The sequence below is a fragment of the Somniosus microcephalus genome, unplaced genomic scaffold (genome assembly GCF_052327205.1).
Source record: "Somniosus microcephalus isolate GS21.2 unplaced genomic scaffold, FLI_Smic_1.0 unresolved_chr3, whole genome shotgun sequence".
Classification (NCBI taxonomy): domain Eukaryota; kingdom Metazoa; phylum Chordata; class Chondrichthyes; order Squaliformes; family Somniosidae; genus Somniosus; species Somniosus microcephalus.
Genome location: NW_028225181.1, coordinates 56,352,147 through 56,379,547, shown reverse-complemented (window position 1 = coordinate 56,379,547; position 27,401 = coordinate 56,352,147). Strand labels below are relative to the sequence as shown.

Genomic DNA, 27,401 nt, shown 5'->3' with positions numbered 1-27,401 from the left:
AGAGAGAGACTTGCATGAAAGTGCGTTCTGCTGTGTAAAGAAATTCCCTGCAGTGTAAAAATGTTCCCTGTTATATAAAATTGTTCCCTCTTGTGTAAAGATGGTCGCTGTTGTGTACAGATTCTCCCTGTTGTTTAGAGATTTTGTGTCCTTTGTAAAGATGTCCGCTATTGAATAATGTGTTTCCTGTTGTGTAAAGGTTCTCCGCGTTGTGTAACGGTGTTCCGTTTTGTGTGATGGTATTCCCGTTTGTGTAAAGGCCAAGAGCACCATCTGGTGCTGGCGACGCGGCGCTGCAGGATGCGTTGAGAGAAAGGGGAAGGCCAAGCCTGCTGCAAGTTTGCAGCATTTGCAGCTTATGTTGGTGCGAATAAAGTGTTTTGAAAGTTGCGTTGCAGTTTCTAGTGTTTATTGCAAGAAGGAAGTTGCTGTAAGTAAAGCATAAAGTGTGATAAAAAAAACCTGACGCATTGAGCCTGAAATTTATCGTAACTATAAGAGGAGAGAACAATAGAAAAAATTTGCCCTCCTGATCACATCTTCCTCAGACTGATGGTATGAAAAACACATCTGACTCTCATCCTGAAGTCAGAGTCCAGATCCCCTCCCCCAGCCTTTTCTTTTGCAGAATGCATCTTCTCTTAACCATGTCAGAATGTAACTTTCGCTGTCTGGATTGGTTAGATTGAAAAAAAGATACTCGTGTTCAATTAATCGGATTGCAGCACAGGAGCAAATGGGAGGTGCTGTTCAACCGGCAAGTTCGGAAGAGCGAACGGGGAAGCGACGGAGAGATGGTGGGTGCGAGAGTGACAGCGGTCGATAGATTGCAAGAAATGGGAGAAATAAAAATGGTGTATACCTGAATAACTGAGAGGCAGCAGGTGTGGAGACGAGTGAGTGAACGGTCTGAATTCAGTTGGTTGGGTGACGGTGTTTGCAGTGTTCGGTGCGCGGCTCAGGCCAATGTACGGACCAGAGGAAACTCTGCGAATCAGATCTGCCTGTCAATAGCAACTGAATGAAAAGGTGACACAAAACCGGCATCCCTGCAAGGTTTACTGCAGCGACGAAATTTATTAACGTCGCAATATCTGGCAGCGGTGGGATTCGAACCCACGCCCCCGAAGAGACTGGAGCCTTAGTCCAGCGCCTTAGACCGCTCGGCCACGCTACCACATCCAAACGTTGCGGAATTTGAAACTATTACCTGGTGATTGAAATGTGGCATGGTCTTGCAAATAACAGGGGAAACAAGAGGAAATTAAATTCGTGGACGGCAAACTCACTTCTGATGCAACCCAGTAGATCAGAAGAAGCTACGTCTTCACAGGGCAACTCTAATAAATAGATGTTTGCTGGAACACACCCATTGTAAATTTCATTCATAATTTATCCCTGTTGTGTATTGCAAGCAGCAAGTTGGTGTAAGTAAAGTGTGATAAAAATAAATGCGTTTGATTGTGGCCAGCAATAGAGGAGTTTATTGCTGGTGTAAATAAGAACGCAACTAGCAGAGGATGGTTTCGATCCATCGACCTCTGGGTTATGGGCCCAGCACGCTTCCGCTGCGCCACTCTGCTGCCGGCTGGTGTGGGATCCCGGCTGGTGCTCAGGTTCCGATGCCCCACGGTGCTGTGTGTTAGCGAGACACATTTCAGCATCCAGGCTGTGTTGAAAACTATAGAACGGCCCTCAATCCGCCCAGAGACCCGGACCCCGCAGCAGCCGAGTTTGCAGGCTAACTTGGCTGCACAATGTCACAAGGACACTCAGTATTACACCACCGACAATGGGACGGACAAAAAATGACACACAAAAAAGGGTCTTTCTGGCCACACAAAGGGAGGGACAGAGAAAGACACTGCGGATACCAAAGAGAAAGAGACAGACAGACATTCCGAATAACGCGAGGCAGAGACAGAAACTGAGGGAAAACCGAGACTGCGAGAGAAACGGAGCGGGATGTAGACAGCCAGGGAAACGGAGACTGAGATGAAGAGAGAGACTTGCATGAAAGTACGTTCTGCTGTGTAAAGAAATTCCCTGTAGTGTAAAAATGTTCCCTGTTATATAAAATTGTTCCCTCTTGTGTAAAGATGGTCGCTGTTGTGTACAGATTCTCTCTGTTGTTTAGAGATTTTGTGTCCTTTGTAAAGATGTCCGCTATTGAATAATGTGTTTCCTGTTGTGTAAAGGTTCTCCGTGTTGTGTAACGGTGTTCCGCTTTGTGTGATGGTATTCCCGTTTGTGTAAAGGCCAAGAGCACCATCTGGTGCTGGCGACGCGGCGCTGCAGGATGCGTTGAGAGAAAGGGGAAGGCCAAGCCTGCTGCAAGTTTGCAGCATTTGCAGCTTATGTTGGTGCGAATAAAGTGTTTTGAAAGTTGCGTTGCAGTTTCTAGTGTTTATTGCAAGAAGGAAGTTGCTGTAAGTAAAGCATAAAGTGTGATAAAAAAAACCTGACGCATTGAGCCTGAAATTTATCGTAACTATAAGAGGAGAGAACAATAGAAAAAATTTGCCCTCCTGATCACATCTTCCTCAGACTGATGGTATGAAAAACACATCTGACTCTCATCCTGAAGTCAGAGTCCAGATCCCCTCCCCCAGCCTTTTCTTTTGCAGAATGCATCTTCTCTTAACCATGTCAGAATGTAACTTTCGCTGTCTGGATTGGTTAGATTGAAAAAAAGATACTCGTGTTCAATTAATCGGATTGCAGCACAGGAGCAAATGGGAGGTGCTGTTCAACCGGCAAGTTCGGAAGAGCGAACGGGGAAGCGACGGAGAGATGGTGGGTGCGAGAGTGACAGCGGTCGATAGATTGCAAGAAATGGGAGAAATAAAAATGGTGTATACCTGAATAACTGAGAGGCAGCAGGTGTGGAGACGAGTGAGTGAACGGTCTGAATTCAGTTGGTTGGGTGACGGTGTTTGCAGTGTTCGGTGCGCGGCTCAGGCCAATGTACGGACCAGAGGAAACTCTGCGAATCAGATCTGCCTGTCAATAGCAACTGAATGAAAAGGTGACACAAAACCGGCATCTCTGCACGGTTTACTGCAGCGACGAAATTTATTAACGTCGCAATATCTGGCAGCGGTGGGATTCGAACCCACGCCCCCGAAGAGACTGGAGCCTTAGTCCAGCGCCTTAGACCGCTCGGCCACGCTACCACATCCAAACGTTGCGGAATTTGAAACTATTACCTGGTGATTGAAATGTGGCATGGTCTTGCAAATAACAGGGGAAACAAGAGGAAATTAAATTCGTGGACGGCAAACTCACTTCTGATGCAACCCAGTAGATCAGAAGAAGCTACGTCTTCACAGGGCAACTCTAATAAATAGATGTTTGCTGGAACACACCCATTGTAAATTTCATTCATAATTTATCCCTGTTGTGTATTGCAAGCAGCAAGTTGGTGTAAGTAAAGTGTGATAAAAATAAATGCGTTTGATTGTGGCCAGCAATAGAGGAGTTTATTGCTGGTGTAAATAAGAACGCAACTAGCAGAGGATGGTTTCGATCCATCGACCTCTGGGTTATGGGCCCAGCACGCTTCCGCTGCGCCACTCTGCTGCCGGCTGGTGTGGGATCCCGGCTGGTGCTCAGGTTCCGATGCCCCACGGTGCTGTGTGTTAGCGAGACACATTTCAGCATCCAGGCTGTGTTGAAAACTATAGAACGGCCCTCAATCCGCCCAGAGACCCGGACCCCGCAGCAGCCGAGTTTGCAGGCTAACTTGGCTGCACAATGTCACAAGGACACTCAGTATTACACCACCGACAATGGGACGGACAAAAAATGACACACAAAAAAGGGTCTTTCTGGCCACACAAAGGGAGGGACAGAGAAAGACACTGCGGATACCAAAGAGAAAGAGACAGACAGACATTCCGAATAACGCGAGGCAGAGACAGAAACTGAGGGAAAACCGAGACTGCGAGAGAAACGGAGCGGGATGTAGACAGCCAGGGAAACGGAGACTGAGATGAAGAGAGAGACTTGCATGAAAGTACGTTCTGCTGTGTAAAGAAATTCCCTGTAGTGTAAAAATGTTCCCTGTTATATAAAATTGTTCCCTCTTGTGTAAAGATGGTCGCTGTTGTGTACAGATTCTCTCTGTTGTTTAGAGATTTTGTGTCCTTTGTAAAGATGTCCGCTATTGAATAATGTGTTTCCTGTTGTGTAAAGGTTCTCCGTGTTGTGTAACGGTGTTCCGCTTTGTGTGATGGTATTCCCGTTTGTGTAAAGGCCAAGAGCACCATCTGGTGCTGGCGACGCGGCGCTGCAGGATGCGTTGAGAGAAAGGGGAAGGCCAAGCCTGCTGCAAGTTTGCAGCATTTGCAGCTTATGTTGGTGCGAATAAAGTGTTTTGAAAGTTGCGTTGCAGTTTCTAGTGTTTATTGCAAGAAGGAAGTTGCTGTAAGTAAAGCATAAAGTGTGATAAAAAAAACCTGACGCATTGAGCCTGAAATTTATCGTAACTATAAGAGGAGAGAACAATAGAAAAAATTTGCCCTCCTGATCACATCTTCCTCAGACTGATGGTATGAAAAACACATCTGACTCTCATCCTGAAGTCAGAGTCCAGATCCCCTCCCCCAGCCTTTTCTTTTGCAGAATGCATCTTCTCTTAACCATGTCAGAATGTAACTTTCGCTGTCTGGATTGGTTAGATTGAAAAAAAGATACTCGTGTTCAATTAATCGGATTGCAGCACAGGAGCAAATGGGAGGTGCTGTTCAACCGGCAAGTTCGGAAGAGCGAACGGGGAAGCGACGGAGAGATGGTGGGTGCGAGAGTGACAGCGGTCGATAGATTGCAAGAAATGGGAGAAATAAAAATGGTGTATACCTGAATAACTGAGAGGCAGCAGGTGTGGAGACGAGTGAGTGAACGGTCTGAATTCAGTTGGTTGGGTGACGGTGTTTGCAGTGTTCGGTGCGCGGCTCAGGCCAATGTACGGACCAGAGGAAACTCTGCGAATCAGATCTGCCTGTCAATAGCAACTGAATGAAAAGGTGACACAAAACCGGCATCTCTGCACGGTTTACTGCAGCGACGAAATTTATTAACGTCGCAATATCTGGCAGCGGTGGGATTCGTACCCACGCCCCCGAAGAGACTGGAGCCTTAGTCCAGCGCCTTAGACCGCTCGGCCACGCTACCACATCCAAACGTTGCGGAATTTGAAACTATTACCTGGTGATTGAAATGTGGCATGGTCTTGCAAATAACAGGGGAAACAAGAGGAAATTAAATTCGTGGACGGCAAACTCACTTCTGATGCAACCCAGTAGACCAGAAGAAGCTCCGTCTTCACAGGGCAACTCTAATAAATAGATGTTTGCTGGAACACACCCATTGTAAATTTCATTCATAATTTATCCCTGTTGTGTATTGCAAGCAGCAAGTTGGTGTAAGTAAAGTGTGATAAAAATAAATGCGTTTGATTGTGGCCAGCAATAGAGGAATTTATTGCTGGTGTAAATAAGAACGCAACTAGCAGAGGATGGTTTCGATCCATCGACCTCTGGGTTATGGGCCCAGCACGCTTCCGCTGCGCCACTCTGCTGCCGGCTGGTGTGGGATCCCGGCTGGTGTCAGGTTCCGATGCCCCACGGTGCTGTGTGTTAGCGAGACACATTTCAGCATCCAGGCTGTGTTGAAAACTATAGAACGGCCCTCAATCCGCCCAGAGACCCGGACCCCGCAGCAGCCGAGTTTGCAGGCTAACTTGGCTGCACAATGTCACAAGGACACTCAGTATTACACCACCGACAATGGGACGGACAAAAAATGATACACAAAAAACCGGCAAGGGTCTTTCTGGCCACACAAAGGGAGGGACAGAGAAAGACACTGCGGATACCAAAGAGAAAGAGACAGACAGACATTCCGAATAACACGAGGCAGAGACAGAGACTGAGGGAAAACCGAGACTGCGAGAGAAACCGAGAGGGATGTAGACAGCCAGGGAAACGGAGACTGAGATGAAGAGAGAGACTTGCATGAAAGTGCGTTCTGCTGTGTAAAGAAATTCCCTGCAGTGTAAAAATGTTCCCTGTTATATAAAATTGTTCCCTCTTGTGTAAAGATGGTCGCTGTTGTGTACAGATTCTCCCTGTTGTTTAGAGATTTTGTGTCCTTTGTAAAGATGTCCGCTATTGAATAATGTGTTTCCTGTTGTGTTAAGGTTCTCCGCGTTGTGTAACGGTGTTCCGTTTTGTGTGATGGTATTCCCGTTTGTGTAAAGGCCAAGAGCACCATCTGGTGCTGGCGACGCGGCGCTGCAGGATGCGTTGAGAGAAAGGGGAAGGCCAAGCCTGCTGCAAGTTTGCAGCATTTGCAGCTTATGTTGGTGCGAATAAAGTGTTTTGAAAGTTGCGTTGCAGTTTCTAGTGTTTATTGCAAGAAGGAAGTTGCTGTAAGTAAAGCATAAAGTGTGATAAAAAAAACCTGACGCATTGAGCCTGAAATTTATCGTAACTATAAGAGGAGAGAACAATAGAAAAAATTTGCCCTCCTGATCACATCTTCCTCAGACTGATGGTATGAAAAACACATCTGACTCTCATCCTGAAGTCAGAGTCCAGATCCCCTCCCCCAGCCTTTTCTTTTGCAGAATGCATCTTCTCTTAACCATGTCAGAATGTAACTTTCGCTGTCTGGATTGGTTAGATTGAAAAAAAGATACTCGTGTTCAATTAATCGGATTGCAGCACAGGAGCAAATGGGAGGTGCTGTTCAACCGGCAAGTTCGGAAGAGCGAACGGGGAAGCGACGGAGAGATGGTGGGTGCGAGAGTGACAGCGGTCGATAGATTGCAAGAAATGGGAGAAATAAAAATGGTGTATACCTGAATAACTGAGAGGCAGCAGGTGTGGAGACGAGTGAGTGAACGGTCTGAATTCAGTTGGTTGGGTGACGGTGTTTGCAGTGTTCGGTGCGCGGCTCAGGCCAATGTACGGACCAGAGGAAACTCTGCGAATCAGATCTGCCTGTCAATAGCAACTGAATGAAAAGGTGACACAAAACCGGCATCTCTGCACGGTTTACTGCAGCGACGAAATTTATTAACGTCGCAATATCTGGCAGCGGTGGGATTCGTACCCACGCCCCCGAAGAGACTGGAGCCTTAGTCCAGCGCCTTAGACCGCTCGGCCACGCTACCACATCCAAACGTTGCGGAATTTGAAACTATTACCTGGTGATTGAAATGTGGCATGGTCTTGCAAATAACAGGGGAAACAAGAGGAAATTAAATTCGTGGACGGCAAACTCACTTCTGATGCAACCCAGTAGACCAGAAGAAGCTCCGTCTTCACAGGGCAACTCTAATAAATAGATGTTTGCTGGAACACACCCATTGTAAATTTCATTCATAATTTATCCCTGTTGTGTATTGCAAGCAGCAAGTTGGTGTAAGTAAAGTGTGATAAAAATAAATGCGTTTGATTGTGGCCAGCAATAGAGGAATTTATTGCTGGTGTAAATAAGAACGCAACTAGCAGAGGATGGTTTCGATCCATCGACCTCTGGGTTATGGGCCCAGCACGCTTCCGCTGCGCCACTCTGCTGCCGGCTGGTGTGGGATCCCGGCTGGTGTCAGGTTCCGATGCCCCACGGTGCTGTGTGTTAGCGAGACACATTTCAGCATCCAGGCTGTGTTGAAAACTATAGAACGGCCCTCAATCCGCCCAGAGACCCGGACCCCGCAGCAGCCGAGTTTGCAGGCTAACTTGGCTGCACAATGTCACAAGGACACTCAGTATTACACCACCGACAATGGGACGGACAAAAAATGATACACAAAAAACCGGCAAGGGTCTTTCTGGCCACACAAAGGGAGGGACAGAGAAAGACACTGCGGATACCAAAGAGAAAGAGACAGACAGACATTCCGAATAACACGAGGCAGAGACAGAGACTGAGGGAAAACCGAGACTGCGAGAGAAACCGAGAGGGATGTAGACAGCCAGGGAAACGGAGACTGAGATGAAGAGAGAGACTTGCATGAAAGTGCGTTCTGCTGTGTAAAGAAATTCCCTGCAGTGTAAAAATGTTCCCTGTTATATAAAATTGTTCCCTCTTGTGTAAAGATGGTCGCTGTTGTGTACAGATTCTCCCTGTTGTTTAGAGATTTTGTGTCCTTTGTAAAGATGTCCGCTATTGAATAATGTGTTTCCTGTTGTGTTAAGGTTCTCCGCGTTGTGTAACGGTGTTCCGTTTTGTGTGATGGTATTCCCGTTTGTGTAAAGGCCAAGAGCACCATCTGGTGCTGGCGACGCGGCGCTGCAGGATGCGTTGAGAGAAAGGGGAAGGCCAAGCCTGCTGCAAGTTTGCAGCATTTGCAGCTTATGTTGGTGCGAATAAAGTGTTTTGAAAGTTGCGTTGCAGTTTCTAGTGTTTATTGCAAGAAGGAAGTTGCTGTAAGTAAAGCATAAAGTGTGATAAAAAAAACCTGACGCATTGAGCCTGAAATTTATCGTAACTATAAGAGGAGAGAACAATAGAAAAAATTTGCCCTCCTGATCACATCTTCCTCAGACTGATGGTATGAAAAACACATCTGACTCTCATCCTGAAGTCAGAGTCCAGATCCCCTCCCCCAGCCTTTTCTTTTGCAGAATGCATCTTCTCTTAACCATGTCAGAATGTAACTTTCGCTGTCTGGATTGGTTAGATTGAAAAAAAGATACTCGTGTTCAATTAATCGGATTGCAGCACAGGAGCAAATGGGAGGTGCTGTTCAACCGGCAAGTTCGGAAGAGCGAACGGGGAAGCGACGGAGAGATGGTGGGTGCGAGAGTGACAGCGGTCGATAGATTGCAAGAAATGGGAGAAATAAAAATGGTGTATACCTGAATAACTGAGAGGCAGCAGGTGTGGAGACGAGTGAGTGAACGGTCTGAATTCAGTTGGTTGGGTGACGGTGTTTGCAGTGTTCGGTGCGCGGCTCAGGCCAATGTACGGACCAGAGGAAACTCTGCGAATCAGATCTGCCTGTCAATAGCAACTGAATGAAAAGGTGACACAAAACCGGCATCCCTGCAAGGTTTACTGCAGCGACGAAATTTATTAACGTCGCAATATCTGGCAGCGGTGGGATTCGAACCCACGCCCCCGAAGAGACTGGAGCCTTAGTCCAGCGCCTTAGACCGCTCGGCCACGCTACCACATCCAAACGTTGCGGAATTTGAAACTATTACCTGGTGATTGAAATGTGGCATGGTCTTGCAAATAACAGGGGAAACAAGAGGAAATTAAATTCGTGGACGGCAAACTCACTTCTGATGCAACCCAGTAGATCAGAAGAAGCTACGTCTTCACAGGGCAACTCTAATAAATAGATGTTTGCTGGAACACACCCATTGTAAATTTCATTCATAATTTATCCCTGTTGTGTATTGCAAGCAGCAAGTTGGTGTAAGTAAAGTGTGATAAAAATAAATGCGTTTGATTGTGGCCAGCAATAGAGGAGTTTATTGCTGGTGTAAATAAGAACGCAACTAGCAGAGGATGGTTTCGATCCATCGACCTCTGGGTTATGGGCCCAGCACGCTTCCGCTGCGCCACTCTGCTGCCGGCTGGTGTGGGATCCCGGCTGGTGCTCAGGTTCCGATGCCCCACGGTGCTGTGTGTTAGCGAGACACATTTCAGCATCCAGGCTGTGTTGAAAACTATAGAACGGCCCTCAATCCGCCCAGAGACCCGGACCCCGCAGCAGCCGAGTTTGCAGGCTAACTTGGCTGCACAATGTCACAAGGACACTCAGTATTACACCACCGACAATGGGACGGACAAAAAATGACACACAAAAAAGGGTCTTTCTGGCCACACAAAGGGAGGGACAGAGAAAGACACTGCGGATACCAAAGAGAAAGAGACAGACAGACATTCCGAATAACGCGAGGCAGAGACAGAAACTGAGGGAAATCCGAGACTGCGAGAGAAACGGAGAGGGATGTAGACAGCCAGGGAAACGGAGACTGAGATGAAGAGAGAGACTTGCATGAAAGTACGTTCTGCTGCGTAAAGATTTTCCCTGTAGTGTAAAAATGTTCCCTGTTATATAAAATTGTTCCCTCTTGTGTAAAGATGGTCGCTGTTGTGTACAGATTCTCGCTGTTGTTTAGAGATTTTGTGTCCTTTGTAAAGATGTCCGCTATTGAATAATGTGTTTCCTGTTGTGTAAAGGTTCTCCGTGTTGTGTAACGGTGTTCCGCTTTGTGTGATGGTATTCCCGTTTGTGTAAAGGCCAAGAGCACCATCTGGTGCTGGCGACGCGGCGCTGCAGGATGCGTTGAGAGAAAGGGGAAGGCCAAGGCTGCTGCAAGTTTGCAGCATTTGCAGCTTATGTTGGTGCGAATAAAGTGTTTTGAAAGTTGTGTTGCAGTTTCTAGTGTTTATTGCAAGAAGGAAGTTGCTGTAAGTAAAGCATAAAGTGTGATAAAAAAAACCTGACGCATTGAGCCTGAAATTTATCGCAACTATAAGAGGAGAGAACAATAGAAAAAATTTGCCCTCCTGATCACATCTTCCTCAGACTGATGGTATGAAAAACACATCTGACTCTCATCCTGAAGTCAGAGTCCAGATCCCCTCCCCCAGCCTTTTCTTTTGCAGAATGCATCTTCTCTTAACCATGTCAGAATGTAACTTTCGCTGTCTGGATTGGTTAGATTGAAAAAAAGATACTCGTGTTCAATTAATCGGATTGCAGCACAGGAGCAAATGGGAGGTGCTGTTCAACCGGCAAGTTCGGAAGAGCGAACGGGGAAGCGACGGAGAGATGGTGGGTGCGAGAGTGACAGCGGTCGATAGATTGCAAGAAATGGGAGAAATAAAAATGGTGTATACCTGAATAACTGAGAGGCAGCAGGTGTGGAGACGAGTGAGTGAACGGTCTGAATTCAGTTGGTTGGGTGACGGTGTTTGCAGTGTTCGGTGCGCGGCTCAGGCCAATGTACGGACCAGAGGAAACTCTGCGAATCAGATCTGCCTGTCAATAGCAACTGAATGAAAAGGTGACACAAAACCGGCATCTCTGCACGGTTTACTGCAGCGACGAAATTTATTAACGTCGCAATATCTGGCAGCGGTGGGATTCGAACCCACGCCCCCGAAGAGACTGGAGCCTTAGTCCAGCGCCTTAGACCGCTCGGCCACGCTACCACATCCAAACGTTGCGGAATTTGAAACTATTACCTGGTGATTGAAATGTGGCATGGTCTTGCAAATAACAGGGGAAACAAGAGGAAATTAAATTCGTGGACGGCAAACTCACTTCTGATGCAACCCAGTAGACCAGAAGAAGCTCCTCTTCACAGGGCAACTCTAATAAATAGATGTTTGCTGGAACACACCCATTGTAAATTTCATTCATAATTTATCCCTGTTGTGTATTGCAAGCAGCAAGTTGGTGTAAGTAAAGTGTGATAAAAATAAATGCGTTTGATTGTGGCTAGCAATAGAGGAATTTATTGCTGGTGTAAATAAGAACGCAACTAGCAGAGGATGGTTTCGATCCATCGACCTCTGGGTTATGGGCCCAGCACGCTTCCGCTGCGCCACTCTGCTGCCGGCTGGTGTGGGATCCCGGCTGGTGCTCAGGTTCCGATGCCCCACAGTGCTGTGTGTTAGCGAGACACATTTCAGCATCCAGGCTGTGTTGAAAACTATCGAACGGCCCTCAATCCGCCCAGAGACCCGGACCCCGCAGCAGCCGAGTTTGCAGGCTAACTTGGCTGCACAATGTCACAAGGACACTCAGTATTACACCACCGACAATGGGACGGACAAAAAATGACACACAAAAAACCGGCAAGGGTCTTTCTGGCCACACAAAGGGAGGGACAGAGAAAGACACTGCGGATACCAAAGAGAAAGAGACAGACAGACATTCCGAATAACACGAGGCAGAGACAGAGACTGAGGGAAAACCGAGACTGCGAGAGAAACCGAGAGGGATGTAGACAGCCAGGGAAACGGAGACTGAGATGAAGAGAGAGACTTGCATGAAAGTGCGTTCTGCTGTGTAAAGAAATTCCCTGCAGTGTAAAAATGTTCCCTGTTATATAAAATTGTTCCCTCTTGTGTAAAGATGGTCGCTGTTGTGTACAGATTCTCCCTGTTGTTTAGAGATTTTGTGTCCTTTGTAAAGATGTCCGCTATTGAATAATGTGTTTCCTGTTGTGTTAAGGTTCTCCGCGTTGTGTAACGGTGTTCCGTTTTGTGTGATGGTATTCCCGTTTGTGTAAAGGCCAAGAGCACCATCTGGTGCTGGCGACGCGGCGCTGCAGGATGCGTTGAGAGAAAGGGGAAGGCCAAGGCTGCTGCAAGTTTGCAGCATTTGCAGCTTATGTTGGTGCGAATAAAGTGTTTTGAAAGTTGTGTTGCAGTTTCTAGTGTTTATTGCAAGAAGGAAGTTGCTGTAAGTAAAGCATAAAGTGTGATAAAAAAACCTGACGCACTGAGCCTGAAATTTATCGTAACTATAAGAGGAGAGAACAATAGAAAAAATTTGCCCTCCTGATCACATCTTCCTCAGACTGATGGTATGAAAAACACATCTGACTCTCATCCTGAAGTCAGAGTCCAGATCCCCTCCCCCACCCTTTTCTTTTGCAGAATGCATCTTCTCTGAACCATGTCAGAATGTAACTTTCGCTGTCTGGATTGGTTAGATTGAAAAAAAGATACTCGTGTTCAATTAATCGGATTGCAGCACAGGAGCAAATGGGAGGTGCTGTTCAACCGGCAAGTTCGGAAGAGCGAACGGGGAAGCGACGGAGAGATGGTGGGTGCGAGAGTGACAGCGGTCGATAGATTGCAAGAAATGGGAGAAAGAAAAATGGTGTATACCTGAATAACTGAGAGGCAGCAGGTGTGGAGACGAGTGAGTGAACGGTCTGATTTCAGTTGGTTGGGTGACGGTGTTTGTAGTGTTCGGTGCGCGGCTCAGGCCAATGTACGGACCAGAGGAAACTCTGCGAATCAGATCTGCCTGTCAATAGCAACTGAATGAAAAGGTGACACAAAACCGGCATCTCTGCACGGTTTACTGCAGCGACGAAATTTATTAACGTCGCAATATCTGGCAGCGGTGGGATTCGAACCCACGCCCCCGAAGAGACTGGAGCCTTAGTCCAGCGCCTTAGACCGCTCGGCCACGCTACCACATCCAAACGTTGCGGAATTTGAAACTATTACCTGGTGATTGAAATGTGGCATGGTCTTGCAAATAACAGGGGAAACAAGAGGAAATTAAATTCGTGGACGGCAAACTCACTTCTGATGCAACCCAGTAGACCAGAAGAAGCTCCGTCTTCACAGGGCAACTCTAATAAATAGATGTTTGCTGGAACACACCCATTGTAAATTTCATTCATAATTTATCCCTGTTGTGTATTGCAAGCAGCAAGTTGGTGTAAGTAAAGTGTGATAAAAATAAATGCGTTTGATTGTGGCCAGCAATAGAGGAATTTATTGCTGGTGTAAATAAGAACGCAACTAGCAGAGGATGGTTTCGATCCATCGACCTCTGGGTTATGGGCCCAGCACGCTTCCGCTGCGCCACTCTGCTGCCGGCTGGTGTGGGATCCCGGCTGGTGTCAGGTTCCGATGCCCCACGGTGCTGTGTGTTAGCGAGACACATTTCAGCATCCAGGCTGTGTTGAAAACTATAGAACGGCCCTCAATCCGCCCAGAGACCCGGACCCCGCAGCAGCCGAGTTTGCAGGCTAACTTGGCTGCACAATGTCACAAGGACACTCAGTATTACACCACCGACAATGGGACGGACAAAAAATGACACACAAAAAACCGGCAAGGGTCTTTCTGGCCACACAAAGGGAGGGACAGAGAAAGACACTGCGGATACCAAAGAGAAAGAGACAGACAGACATTCCGAATAACGCGAGGCAGAGACAGAGACTGAGGGAAATCCGAGACTGCGAGAGAAACGGAGAGGGATGTAGACAGCCAGGGAAACGGAGACTGAGATGAAGAGAGAGACTTGCATGAAAGTACGTTCTGCTGCGTAAAGATTTTCCCTGTAGTGTAAAAATGTTCCCTGTTATATAAAATTGTTCCCTCTTGTGTAAAGATGGTCGCTGTTGTGTACAGATTCTCGCTGTTGTTTAGAGATTTTGTGTCCTTTGTAAAGATGTCCGCTATTGAATAATGTGTTTCCTGTTGTGTAAAGGTTCTCCGTGTTGTGTAACGGTGTTCCGCTTTGTGTGATGGTATTCCCGTTTGTGTAAAGGCCAAGAGCACCATCTGGTGCTGGCGACGCGGCGCTGCAGGATGCGTTGAGAGAAAGGGGAAGGCCAAGGCTGCTGCAAGTTTGCAGCATTTGCAGCTTATGTTGGTGCGAATAAAGTGTTTTGAAAGTTGTGTTGCAGTTTCTAGTGTTTATTGCAAGAAGGAAGTTGCTGTAAGTAAAGCATAAAGTGTGATAAAAAAAACCTGACGCATTGAGCCTGAAATTTATCGCAACTATAAGAGGAGAGAACAATAGAAAAAATTTGCCCTCCTGATCACATCTTCCTCAGACTGATGGTATGAAAAACACATCTGACTCTCATCCTGAAGTCAGAGTCCAGATCCCCTCCCCCAGCCTTTTCTTTTGCAGAATGCATCTTCTCTTAACCATGTCAGAATGTAACTTTCGCTGTCTGGATTGGTTAGATTGAAAAAAAGATACTCGTGTTCAATTAATCGGATTGCAGCACAGGAGCAAATGGGAGGTGCTGTTCAACCGGCAAGTTCGGAAGAGCGAACGGGGAAGCGACGGAGAGATGGTGGGTGCGAGAGTGACAGCGGTCGATAGATTGCAAGAAATGGGAGAAATAAAAATGGTGTATACCTGAATAACTGAGAGGCAGCAGGTGTGGAGACGAGTGAGTGAACGGTCTGAATTCAGTTGGTTGGGTGACGGTGTTTGCAGTGTTCGGTGCGCGGCTCAGGCCAATGTACGGACCAGAGGAAACTCTGCGAATCAGATCTGCCTGTCAATAGCAACTGAATGAAAAGGTGACACAAAACCGGCATCTCTGCACGGTTTACTGCAGCGACGAAATTTATTAACGTCGCAATATCTGGCAGCGGTGGGATTCGAACCCACGCCCCCGAAGAGACTGGAGCCTTAGTCCAGCGCCTTAGACCGCTCGGCCACGCTACCACATCCAAACGTTGCGGAATTTGAAACTATTACCTGGTGATTGAAATGTGGCATGGTCTTGCAAATAACAGGGGAAACAAGAGGAAATTAAATTCGTGGACGGCAAACTCACTTCTGATGCAACCCAGTAGACCAGAAGAAGCTCCTCTTCACAGGGCAACTCTAATAAATAGATGTTTGCTGGAACACACCCATTGTAAATTTCATTCATAATTTATCCCTGTTGTGTATTGCAAGCAGCAAGTTGGTGTAAGTAAAGTGTGATAAAAATAAATGCGTTTGATTGTGGCTAGCAATAGAGGAATTTATTGCTGGTGTAAATAAGAACGCAACTAGCAGAGGATGGTTTCGATCCATCGACCTCTGGGTTATGGGCCCAGCACGCTTCCGCTGCGCCACTCTGCTGCCGGCTGGTGTGGGATCCCGGCTGGTGCTCAGGTTCCGATGCCCCACAGTGCTGTGTGTTAGCGAGACACATTTCAGCATCCAGGCTGTGTTGAAAACTATCGAACGGCCCTCAATCCGCCCAGAGACCCGGACCCCGCAGCAGCCGAGTTTGCAGGCTAACTTGGCTGCACAATGTCACAAGGACACTCAGTATTACACCACCGACAATGGGACGGACAAAAAATGACACACAAAAAACCGGCAAGGGTCTTTCTGGCCACACAAAGGGAGGGACAGAGAAAGACACTGCGGATACCAAAGAGAAAGAGACAGACAGACATTCCGAATAACACGAGGCAGAGACAGAGACTGAGGGAAAACCGAGACTGCGAGAGAAACCGAGAGGGATGTAGACAGCCAGGGAAACGGAGACTGAGATGAAGAGAGAGACTTGCATGAAAGTGCGTTCTGCTGTGTAAAGAAATTCCCTGCAGTGTAAAAATGTTCCCTGTTATATAAAATTGTTCCCTCTTGTGTAAAGATGGTCGCTGTTGTGTACAGATTCTCCCTGTTGTTTAGAGATTTTGTGTCCTTTGTAAAGATGTCCGCTATTGAATAATGTGTTTCCTGTTGTGTTAAGGTTCTCCGCGTTGTGTAACGGTGTTCCGTTTTGTGTGATGGTATTCCCGTTTGTGTAAAGGCCAAGAGCACCATCTGGTGCTGGCGACGCGGCGCTGCAGGATGCGTTGAGAGAAAGGGGAAGGCCAAGGCTGCTGCAAGTTTGCAGCATTTGCAGCTTATGTTGGTGCGAATAAAGTGTTTTGAAAGTTGTGTTGCAGTTTCTAGTGTTTATTGCAAGAAGGAAGTTGCTGTAAGTAAAGCATAAAGTGTGATAAAAAAACCTGACGCACTGAGCCTGAAATTTATCGTAACTATAAGAGGAGAGAACAATAGAAAAAATTTGCCCTCCTGATCACATCTTCCTCAGACTGATGGTATGAAAAACACATCTGACTCTCATCCTGAAGTCAGAGTCCAGATCCCCTCCCCCACCCTTTTCTTTTGCAGAATGCATCTTCTCTGAACCATGTCAGAATGTAACTTTCGCTGTCTGGATTGGTTAGATTGAAAAAAAGATACTCGTGTTCAATTAATCGGATTGCAGCACAGGAGCAAATGGGAGGTGCTGTTCAACCGGCAAGTTCGGAAGAGCGAACGGGGAAGCGACGGAGAGATGGTGGGTGCGAGAGTGACAGCGGTCGATAGATTGCAAGAAATGGGAGAAAGAAAAATGGTGTATACCTGAATAACTGAGAGGCAGCAGGTGTGGAGACGAGTGAGTGAACGGTCTGATTTCAGTTGGTTGGGTGACGGTGTTTGTAGTGTTCGGTGCGCGGCTCAGGCCAATGTACGGACCAGAGGAAACTCTGCGAATCAGATCTGCCTGTCAATAGCAACTGAATGAAAAGGTGACACAAAACCGGCATCCCTGCACGGTTTACTGCAGCGACGAAATTTATTAATGTCGCAATATCTGGCAGCGGTGGGATTCGAACCCACGCCCCCGAAGAGACTGGAGCCTTAGTCCAGCGCCTTAGACCGCTCGGCCACGCTACCACATCCAAACGTTGCGGAATTTGAAACTATTACCTGGTGATTGAAATGTGGCATGGTCTTGCAAATAACAGGGGAAACAAGAGGAAATTAAATTCGTGGACTGCAAACTCACTTCTGATGCAACCCAGTAGATCAGAAGAAGCTACGTCTTCACAGGGCAACTCTAATAAATAGATGTTTGCTGGAACACACCCATTGTAAATTTCATTCATAATTTATCCCTGTTGTGTATTGCAAGCAGGAAGTTGGTGTAAGTAAAGTGTGATAAAAATAAATGCGTTTGATTGTGGCTAGCAATAGAGGAATTTATTGCTGGTGTAAATAAGAACGCAACTAGCAGAGGATGGTTTCGATCCATCGACCTCTGGGTTATGGGCCCAGCACGCTTCCGCTGCGCCACTCTGCTGCCGGCTGGTGTGGGATCCCGGCTGGTGCTCAGGTTCCGATGCCCCACGGTGCTGTGTGTTAGCGAGACACATTTCAGCATCCAGGCTGTGTTGAAAACTATAGAACGGCCCTCAATCCGCCCAGAGACCCGGACCCCGCAGCAGCCGAGTTTGCAGGCTAACTTGGCTGCACAATGTCACAAGGACACTCAGTATTACACCACCGACAATGGGACGGACAAAAAATGACACACAAAAAAGGGTCTTTCTGGCCACACAAAGGGAGGGACAGAGAAAGACACTGCGGATACCAAAGAGAAAGAGACAGACAGACATTCCGAATAACGCGAGGCAGAGACAGAAACTGAGGGAAAACCGAGACTGCGAGAGAAACGGAGCGGGATGTAGACAGCCAGGGAAACGGAGACTGAGATGAAGAGAGAGACTTGCATGAAAGTACGTTCTGCTGTGTAAAGAAATTCCCTGTAGTGTAAAAATGTTCCCTGTTATATAAAATTGTTCCCTCTTGTGTAAAGATGGTCGCTGTTGTGTACAGATTCTCTCTGTTGTTTAGAGATTTTGTGTCCTTTGTAAAGATGTCCGCTATTGAATAATGTGTTTCCTGTTGTGTAAAGGTTCTCCGTGTTGTGTAACGGTGTTCCGCTTTGTGTGATGGTATTCCCGTTTGTGTAAAGGCCAAGAGCACCATCTGGTGCTGGCGACGCGGCGCTGCAGGATGCGTTGAGAGAAAGGGGAAGGCCAAGCCTGCTGCAAGTTTGCAGCATTTGCAGCTTATGTTGGTGCGAATAAAGTGTTTTGAAAGTTGCGTTGCAGTTTCTAGTGTTTATTGCAAGAAGGAAGTTGCTGTAAGTAAAGCATAAAGTGTGATAAAAAAAACCTGACGCATTGAGCCTGAAATTTATCGTAACTATAAGAGGAGAGAACAATAGAAAAAATTTGCCCTCCTGATCACATCTTCCTCAGACTGATGGTATGAAAAACACATCTGACTCTCATCCTGAAGTCAGAGTCCAGATCCCCTCCCCCAGCCTTTTCTTTTGCAGAATGCATCTTCTCTTAACCATGTCAGAATGTAACTTTCGCTGTCTGGATTGGTTAGATTGAAAAAAAGATACTCGTGTTCAATTAATCGGATTGCAGCACAGGAGCAAATGGGAGGTGCTGTTCAACCGGCAAGTTCGGAAGAGCGAACGGGGAAGCGACGGAGAGATGGTGGGTGCGAGAGTGACAGCGGTCGATAGATTGCAAGAAATGGGAGAAATAAAAATGGTGTATACCTGAATAACTGAGAGGCAGCAGGTGTGGAGACGAGTGAGTGAACGGTCTGAATTCAGTTGGTTGGGTGACGGTGTTTGCAGTGTTCGGTGCGCGGCTCAGGCCAATGTACGGACCAGAGGAAACTCTGCGAATCAGATCTGCCTGTCAATAGCAACTGAATGAAAAGGTGACACAAAACCGGCATCTCTGCACGGTTTACTGCAGCGACGAAATTTATTAACGTCGCAATATCTGGCAGCGGTGGGATTCGAACCCACGCCCCCGAAGAGACTGGAGCCTTAGTCCAGCGCCTTAGACCGCTCGGCCACGCTACCACATCCAAACGTTGCGGAATTTGAAACTATTACCTGGTGATTGAAATGTGGCATGGTCTTGCAAATAACAGGGGAAACAAGAGGAAATTAAATTCGTGGACGGCAAACTCACTTCTGATGCAACCCAGTAGATCAGAAGAAGCTACGTCTTCACAGGGCAACTCTAATAAATAGATGTTTGCTGGAACACACCCATTGTAAATTTCATTCATAATTTATCCCTGTTGTGTATTGCAAGCAGCAAGTTGGTGTAAGTAAAGTGTGATAAAAATAAATGCGTTTGATTGTGGCCAGCAATAGAGGAGTTTATTGCTGGTGTAAATAAGAACGCAACTAGCAGAGGATGGTTTCGATCCATCGACCTCTGGGTTATGGGCCCAGCACGCTTCCGCTGCGCCACTCTGCTGCCGGCTGGTGTGGGATCCCGGCTGGTGCTCAGGTTCCGATGCCCCACGGTGCTGTGTGTTAGCGAGACACATTTCAGCATCCAGGCTGTGTTGAAAACTATAGAACGGCCCTCAATCCGCCCAGAGACCCGGACCCCGCAGCAGCCGAGTTTGCAGGCTAACTTGGCTGCACAATGTCACAAGGACACTCAGTATTACACCACCGACAATGGGACGGACAAAAAATGACACACAAAAAAGGGTCTTTCTGGCCACACAAAGGGAGGGACAGAGAAAGACACTGCGGATACCAAAGAGAAAGAGACAGACAGACATTCCGAATAACGCGAGGCAGAGACAGAAACTGAGGGAAAACCGAGACTGCGAGAGAAACGGAGCGGGATGTAGACAGCCAGGGAAACGGAGACTGAGATGAAGAGAGAGACTTGCATGAAAGTACGTTCTGCTGTGTAAAGAAATTCCCTGTAGTGTAAAAATGTTCCCTGTTATATAAAATTGTTCCCTCTTGTGTAAAGATGGTCGCTGTTGTGTACAGATTCTCTCTGTTGTTTAGAGATTTTGTGTCCTTTGTAAAGATGTCCGCTATTGAATAATGTGTTTCCTGTTGTGTAAAGGTTCTCCGTGTTGTGTAACGGTGTTCCGCTTTGTGTGATGGTATTCCCGTTTGTGTAAAGGCCAAGAGCACCATCTGGTGCTGGCGACGCGGCGCTGCAGGATGCGTTGAGAGAAAGGGGAAGGCCAAGCCTGCTGCAAGTTTGCAGCATTTGCAGCTTATGTTGGTGCGAATAAAGTGTTTTGAAAGTTGCGTTGCAGTTTCTAGTGTTTATTGCAAGAAGGAAGTTGCTGTAAGTAAAGCATAAAGTGTGATAAAAAAAACCTGACGCATTGAGCCTGAAATTTATCGTAACTATAAGAGGAGAGAACAATAGAAAAAATTTGCCCTCCTGATCACATCTTCCTCAGACTGATGGTATGAAAAACACATCTGACTCTCATCCTGAAGTCAGAGTCCAGATCCCCTCCCCCAGCCTTTTCTTTTGCAGAATGCATCTTCTCTTAACCATGTCAGAATGTAACTTTCGCTGTCTGGATTGGTTAGATTGAAAAAAAGATACTCGTGTTCAATTAATCGGATTGCAGCACAGGAGCAAATGGGAGGTGCTGTTCAACCGGCAAGTTCGGAAGAGCGAACGGGGAAGCGACGGAGAGATGGTGGGTGCGAGAGTGACAGCGGTCGATAGATTGCAAGAAATGGGAGAAATAAAAATGGTGTATACCTGAATAACTGAGAGGCAGCAGGTGTGGAGACGAGTGAGTGAACGGTCTGAATTCAGTTGGTTGGGTGACGGTGTTTGCAGTGTTCGGTGCGCGGCTCAGGCCAATGTACGGACCAGAGGAAACTCTGCGAATCAGATCTGCCTGTCAATAGCAACTGAATGAAAAGGTGACACAAAACCGGCATCTCTGCACGGTTTACTGCAGCGACGAAATTTATTAACGTCGCAATATCTGGCAGCGGTGGGATTCGTACCCACGCCCCCGAAGAGACTGGAGCCTTAGTCCAGCGCCTTAGACCGCTCGGCCACGCTACCACATCCAAACGTTGCGGAATTTGAAACTATTACCTGGTGATTGAAATGTGGCATGGTCTTGCAAATAACAGGGGAAACAAGAGGAAATTAAATTCGTGGACGGCAAACTCACTTCTGATGCAACCCAGTAGACCAGAAGAAGCTCCGTCTTCACAGGGCAACTCTAATAAATAGATGTTTGCTGGAACACACCCATTGTAAATTTCATTCATAATTTATCCCTGTTGTGTATTGCAAGCAGCAAGTTGGTGTAAGTAAAGTGTGATAAAAATAAATGCGTTTGATTGTGGCCAGCAATAGAGGAATTTATTGCTGGTGTAAATAAGAACGCAACTAGCAGAGGATGGTTTCGATCCATCGACCTCTGGGTTATGGGCCCAGCACGCTTCCGCTGCGCCACTCTGCTGCCGGCTGGTGTGGGATCCCGGCTGGTGTCAGGTTCCGATGCCCCACGGTGCTGTGTGTTAGCGAGACACATTTCAGCATCCAGGCTGTGTTGAAAACTATAGAACGGCCCTCAATCCGCCCAGAGACCCGGACCCCGCAGCAGCCGAGTTTGCAGGCTAACTTGGCTGCACAATGTCACAAGGACACTCAGTATTACACCACCGACAATGGGACGGACAAAAAATGATACACAAAAAACCGGCAAGGGTCTTTCTGGCCACACAAAGGGAGGGACAGAGAAAGACACTGCGGATACCAAAGAGAAAGAGACAGACAGACATTCCGAATAACACGAGGCAGAGACAGAGACTGAGGGAAAACCGAGACTGCGAGAGAAACCGAGAGGGATGTAGACAGCCAGGGAAACGGAGACTGAGATGAAGAGAGAGACTTGCATGAAAGTGCGTTCTGCTGTGTAAAGAAATTCCCTGCAGTGTAAAAATGTTCCCTGTTATATAAAATTGTTCCCTCTTGTGTAAAGATGGTCGCTGTTGTGTACAGATTCTCCCTGTTGTTTAGAGATTTTGTGTCCTTTGTAAAGATGTCCGCTATTGAATAATGTGTTTCCTGTTGTGTTAAGGTTCTCCGCGTTGTGTAACGGTGTTCCGTTTTGTGTGATGGTATTCCCGTTTGTGTAAAGGCCAAGAGCACCATCTGGTGCTGGCGACGCGGCGCTGCAGGATGCGTTGAGAGAAAGGGGAAGGCCAAGCCTGCTGCAAGTTTGCAGCATTTGCAGCTTATGTTGGTGCGAATAAAGTGTTTTGAAAGTTGCGTTGCAGTTTCTAGTGTTTATTGCAAGAAGGAAGTTGCTGTAAGTAAAGCATAAAGTGTGATAAAAAAAACCTGACGCATTGAGCCTGAAATTTATCGTAACTATAAGAGGAGAGAACAATAGAAAAAATTTGCCCTCCTGATCACATCTTCCTCAGACTGATGGTATGAAAAACACATCTGACTCTCATCCTGAAGTCAGAGTCCAGATCCCCTCCCCCAGCCTTTTCTTTTGCAGAATGCATCTTCTCTTAACCATGTCAGAATGTAACTTTCGCTGTCTGGATTGGTTAGATTGAAAAAAAGATACTCGTGTTCAATTAATCGGATTGCAGCACAGGAGCAAATGGGAGGTGCTGTTCAACCGGCAAGTTCGGAAGAGCGAACGGGGAAGCGACGGAGAGATGGTGGGTGCGAGAGTGACAGCGGTCGATAGATTGCAAGAAATGGGAGAAATAAAAATGGTGTATACCTGAATAACTGAGAGGCAGCAGGTGTGGAGACGAGTGAGTGAACGGTCTGAATTCAGTTGGTTGGGTGACGGTGTTTGCAGTGTTCGGTGCGCGGCTCAGGCCAATGTACGGACCAGAGGAAACTCTGCGAATCAGATCTGCCTGTCAATAGCAACTGAATGAAAAGGTGACACAAAACCGGCATCCCTGCAAGGTTTACTGCAGCGACGAAATTTATTAACGTCGCAATATCTGGCAGCGGTGGGATTCGAACCCACGCCCCCGAAGAGACTGGAGCCTTAGTCCAGCGCCTTAGACCGCTCGGCCACGCTACCACATCCAAACGTTGCGGAATTTGAAACTATTACCTGGTGATTGAAATGTGGCATGGTCTTGCAAATAACAGGGGAAACAAGAGGAAATTAAATTCGTGGACGGCAAACTCACTTCTGATGCAACCCAGTAGATCAGAAGAAGCTACGTCTTCACAGGGCAACTCTAATAAATAGATGTTTGCTGGAACACACCCATTGTAAATTTCATTCATAATTTATCCCTGTTGTGTATTGCAAGCAGCAAGTTGGTGTAAGTAAAGTGTGATAAAAATAAATGCGTTTGATTGTGGCCAGCAATAGAGGAGTTTATTGCTGGTGTAAATAAGAACGCAACTAGCAGAGGATGGTTTCGATCCATCGACCTCTGGGTTATGGGCCCAGCACGCTTCCGCTGCGCCACTCTGCTGCCGGCTGGTGTGGGATCCCGGCTGGTGCTCAGGTTCCGATGCCCCACGGTGCTGTGTGTTAGCGAGACACATTTCAGCATCCAGGCTGTGTTGAAAACTATAGAACGGCCCTCAATCCGCCCAGAGACCCGGACCCCGCAGCAGCCGAGTTTGCAGGCTAACTTGGCTGCACAATGTCACAAGGACACTCAGTATTACACCACCGACAATGGGACGGACAAAAAATGACACACAAAAAAGGGTCTTTCTGGCCACACAAAGGGAGGGACAGAGAAAGACACTGCGGATACCAAAGAGAAAGAGACAGACAGACATTCCGAATAACGCGAGGCAGAGACAGAAACTGAGGGAAAACCGAGACTGCGAGAGAAACGGAGCGGGATGTAGACAGCCAGGGAAACGGAGACTGAGATGAAGAGAGAGACTTGCATGAAAGTACGTTCTGCTGTGTAAAGAAATTCCCTGTAGTGTAAAAATGTTCCCTGTTATATAAAATTGTTCCCTCTTGTGTAAAGATGGTCGCTGTTGTGTACAGATTCTCTCTGTTGTTTAGAGATTTTGTGTCCTTTGTAAAGATGTCCGCTATTGAATAATGTGTTTCCTGTTGTGTAAAGGTTCTCCGTGTTGTGTAACGGTGTTCCGCTTTGTGTGATGGTATTCCCGTTTGTGTAAAGGCCAAGAGCACCATCTGGTGCTGGCGACGCGGCGCTGCAGGATGCGTTGAGAGAAAGGGGAAGGCCAAGCCTGCTGCAAGTTTGCAGCATTTGCAGCTTATGTTGGTGCGAATAAAGTGTTTTGAAAGTTGCGTTGCAGTTTCTAGTGTTTATTGCAAGAAGGAAGTTGCTGTAAGTAAAGCATAAAGTGTGATAAAAAAAACCTGACGCATTGAGCCTGAAATTTATCGTAACTATAAGAGGAGAGAACAATAGAAAAAATTTGCCCTCCTGATCACATCTTCCTCAGACTGATGGTATGAAAAACACATCTGACTCTCATCCTGAAGTCAGAGTCCAGATCCCCTCCCCCAGCCTTTTCTTTTGCAGAATGCATCTTCTCTTAACCATGTCAGAATGTAACTTTCGCTGTCTGGATTGGTTAGATTGAAAAAAAGATACTCGTGTTCAATTAATCGGATTGCAGCACAGGAGCAAATGGGAGGTGCTGTTCAACCGGCAAGTTCGGAAGAGCGAACGGGGAAGCGACGGAGAGATGGTGGGTGCGAGAGTGACAGCGGTCGATAGATTGCAAGAAATGGGAGAAATAAAAATGGTGTATACCTGAATAACTGAGAGGCAGCAGGTGTGGAGACGAGTGAGTGAACGGTCTGAATTCAGTTGGTTGGGTGACGGTGTTTGCAGTGTTCGGTGCGCGGCTCAGGCCAATGTACGGACCAGAGGAAACTCTGCGAATCAGATCTGCCTGTCAATAGCAACTGAATGAAAAGGTGACACAAAACCGGCATCTCTGCACGGTTTACTGCAGCGACGAAATTTATTAACGTCGCAATATCTGGCAGCGGTGGGATTCGAACCCACGCCCCCGAAGAGACTGGAGCCTTAGTCCAGCGCCTTAGACCGCTCGGCCACGCTACCACATCCAAACGTTGCGGAATTTGAAACTATTACCTGGTGATTGAAATGTGGCATGGTCTTGCAAATAACAGGGGAAACAAGAGGAAATTAAATTCGTGGACGGCAAACTCACTTCTGATGCAACCCAGTAGACCAGAAGAAGCTCCGTCTTCACAGGGCAACTCTAATAAATAGATGTTTGCTGGAACACACCCATTGTAAATTTCATTCATAATTTATCCCTGTTGTGTATTGCAAGCAGCAAGTTGGTGTAAGTAAAGTGTGATAAAAATAAATGCGTTTGATTGTGGCCAGCAATAGAGGAATTTATTGCTGGTGTAAATAAGAACGCAACTAGCAGAGGATGGTTTCGATCCATCGACCTCTGGGTTATGGGCCCAGCACGCTTCCGCTGCGCCACTCTGCTGCCGGCTGGTGTGGGATCCCGGCTGGTGTCAGGTTCCGATGCCCCACGGTGCTGTGTGTTAGCGAGACACATTTCAGCATCCAGGCTGTGTTGAAAACTATAGAACGGCCCTCAATCCGCCCAGAGACCCGGACCCCGCAGCAGCCGAGTTTGCAGGCTAACTTGGCTGCACAATGTCACAAGGACACTCAGTATTACACCACCGACAATGGGACGGACAAAAAATGACACACAAAAAACCGGCAAGGGTCTTTCTGGCCACACAAAGGGAGGGACAGAGAAAGACACTGCGGATACCAAAGAGAAAGAGACAGACAGACATTCCGAATAACGCGAGGCAGAGACAGAGACTGAGGGAAATCCGAGACTGCGAGAGAAACGGAGAGGGATGTAGACAGCCAGGGAAACGGAGACTGAGATGAAGAGAGAGACTTGCATGAAAGTACGTTCTGCTGCGTAAAGATTTTCCCTGTAGTGTAAAAATGTTCCCTGTTATATAAAATTGTTCCCTCTTGTGTAAAGATGGTCGCTGTTGTGTACAGATTCTCGCTGTTGTTTAGAGATTTTGTGTCCTTTGTAAAGATGTCCGCTATTGAATAATGTGTTTCCTGTTGTGTAAAGGTTCTCCGTGTTGTGTAACGGTGTTCCGCTTTGTGTGATGGTATTCCCGTTTGTGTAAAGGCCAAGAGCACCATCTGGTGCTGGCGACGCGGCGCTGCAGGATGCGTTGAGAGAAAGGGGAAGGCCAAGGCTGCTGCAAGTTTGCAGCATTTGCAGCTTATGTTGGTGCGAATAAAGTGTTTTGAAAGTTGTGTTGCAGTTTCTAGTGTTTATTGCAAGAAGGAAGTTGCTGTAAGTAAAGCATAAAGTGTGATAAAAAAAACCTGACGCATTGAGCCTGAAATTTATCGCAACTATAAGAGGAGAGAACAATAGAAAAAATTTGCCCTCCTGATCACATCTTCCTCAGACTGATGGTATGAAAAACACATCTGACTCTCATCCTGAAGTCAGAGTCCAGATCCCCTCCCCCAGCCTTTTCTTTTGCAGAATGCATCTTCTCTTAACCATGTCAGAATGTAACTTTCGCTGTCTGGATTGGTTAGATTGAAAAAAAGATACTCGTGTTCAATTAATCGGATTGCAGCACAGGAGCAAATGGGAGGTGCTGTTCAACCGGCAAGTTCGGAAGAGCGAACGGGGAAGCGACGGAGAGATGGTGGGTGCGAGAGTGACAGCGGTCGATAGATTGCAAGAAATGGGAGAAATAAAAATGGTGTATACCTGAATAACTGAGAGGCAGCAGGTGTGGAGACGAGTGAGTGAACGGTCTGAATTCAGTTGGTTGGGTGACGGTGTTTGCAGTGTTCGGTGCGCGGCTCAGGCCAATGTACGGACCAGAGGAAACTCTGCGAATCAGATCTGCCTGTCAATAGCAACTGAATGAAAAGGTGACACAAAACCGGCATCTCTGCACGGTTTACTGCAGCGACGAAATTTATTAACGTCGCAATATCTGGCAGCGGTGGGATTCGAACCCACGCCCCCGAAGAGACTGGAGCCTTAGTCCAGCGCCTTAGACCGCTCGGCCACGCTACCACATCCAAACGTTGCGGAATTTGAAACTATTACCTGGTGATTGAAATGTGGCATGGTCTTGCAAATAACAGGGGAAACAAGAGGAAATTAAATTCGTGGACGGCAAACTCACTTCTGATGCAACCCAGTAGACCAGAAGAAGCTCCTCTTCACAGGGCAACTCTAATAAATAGATGTTTGCTGGAACACACCCATTG

The 27,401-nt window shown here is 47.1% G+C and overlaps 11 non-coding genes across 11 annotated transcripts; all 11 read right to left on the bottom strand.

The window, feature by feature from the left end:
- Positions 1-1,095: 1,095 nt before the first annotated feature.
- On the bottom strand, positions 1,096-1,177 carry trnal-aag (transfer RNA leucine (anticodon AAG)). Its single transcript has one exon. It is a non-coding gene; the product is annotated as a tRNA-Leu (tRNA).
- A 1,917-nt stretch (positions 1,178-3,094) lies between these two features.
- Positions 3,095-3,176, bottom strand: trnal-aag (transfer RNA leucine (anticodon AAG)). The gene has a single exon. It is a non-coding gene; the product is annotated as a tRNA-Leu (tRNA).
- A 5,927-nt stretch (positions 3,177-9,103) lies between these two features.
- trnal-aag (transfer RNA leucine (anticodon AAG)) lies at positions 9,104-9,185 on the bottom strand. Its single transcript has one exon. It is a non-coding gene; the product is annotated as a tRNA-Leu (tRNA).
- A 1,917-nt stretch (positions 9,186-11,102) lies between these two features.
- trnal-aag (transfer RNA leucine (anticodon AAG)) lies at positions 11,103-11,184 on the bottom strand. The gene has a single exon. It is a non-coding gene; the product is annotated as a tRNA-Leu (tRNA).
- A 1,922-nt stretch (positions 11,185-13,106) lies between these two features.
- On the bottom strand, positions 13,107-13,188 carry trnal-aag (transfer RNA leucine (anticodon AAG)). Its single transcript has one exon. It is a non-coding gene; the product is annotated as a tRNA-Leu (tRNA).
- Positions 13,189-15,111: 1,923 nt separating this feature from the next.
- Positions 15,112-15,193, bottom strand: trnal-aag (transfer RNA leucine (anticodon AAG)). The gene has a single exon. It is a non-coding gene; the product is annotated as a tRNA-Leu (tRNA).
- A 1,922-nt stretch (positions 15,194-17,115) lies between these two features.
- trnal-aag (transfer RNA leucine (anticodon AAG)) lies at positions 17,116-17,197 on the bottom strand. Its single transcript has one exon. It is a non-coding gene; the product is annotated as a tRNA-Leu (tRNA).
- A 1,917-nt stretch (positions 17,198-19,114) lies between these two features.
- On the bottom strand, positions 19,115-19,196 carry trnal-aag (transfer RNA leucine (anticodon AAG)). Its single transcript has one exon. It is a non-coding gene; the product is annotated as a tRNA-Leu (tRNA).
- Positions 19,197-23,118: 3,922 nt separating this feature from the next.
- On the bottom strand, positions 23,119-23,200 carry trnal-aag (transfer RNA leucine (anticodon AAG)). Its single transcript has one exon. It is a non-coding gene; the product is annotated as a tRNA-Leu (tRNA).
- A 1,917-nt stretch (positions 23,201-25,117) lies between these two features.
- On the bottom strand, positions 25,118-25,199 carry trnal-aag (transfer RNA leucine (anticodon AAG)). The gene has a single exon. It is a non-coding gene; the product is annotated as a tRNA-Leu (tRNA).
- A 1,923-nt stretch (positions 25,200-27,122) lies between these two features.
- trnal-aag (transfer RNA leucine (anticodon AAG)) lies at positions 27,123-27,204 on the bottom strand. Its single transcript has one exon. It is a non-coding gene; the product is annotated as a tRNA-Leu (tRNA).
- Between the last annotated feature and the right edge of the window lie 197 nt (positions 27,205-27,401).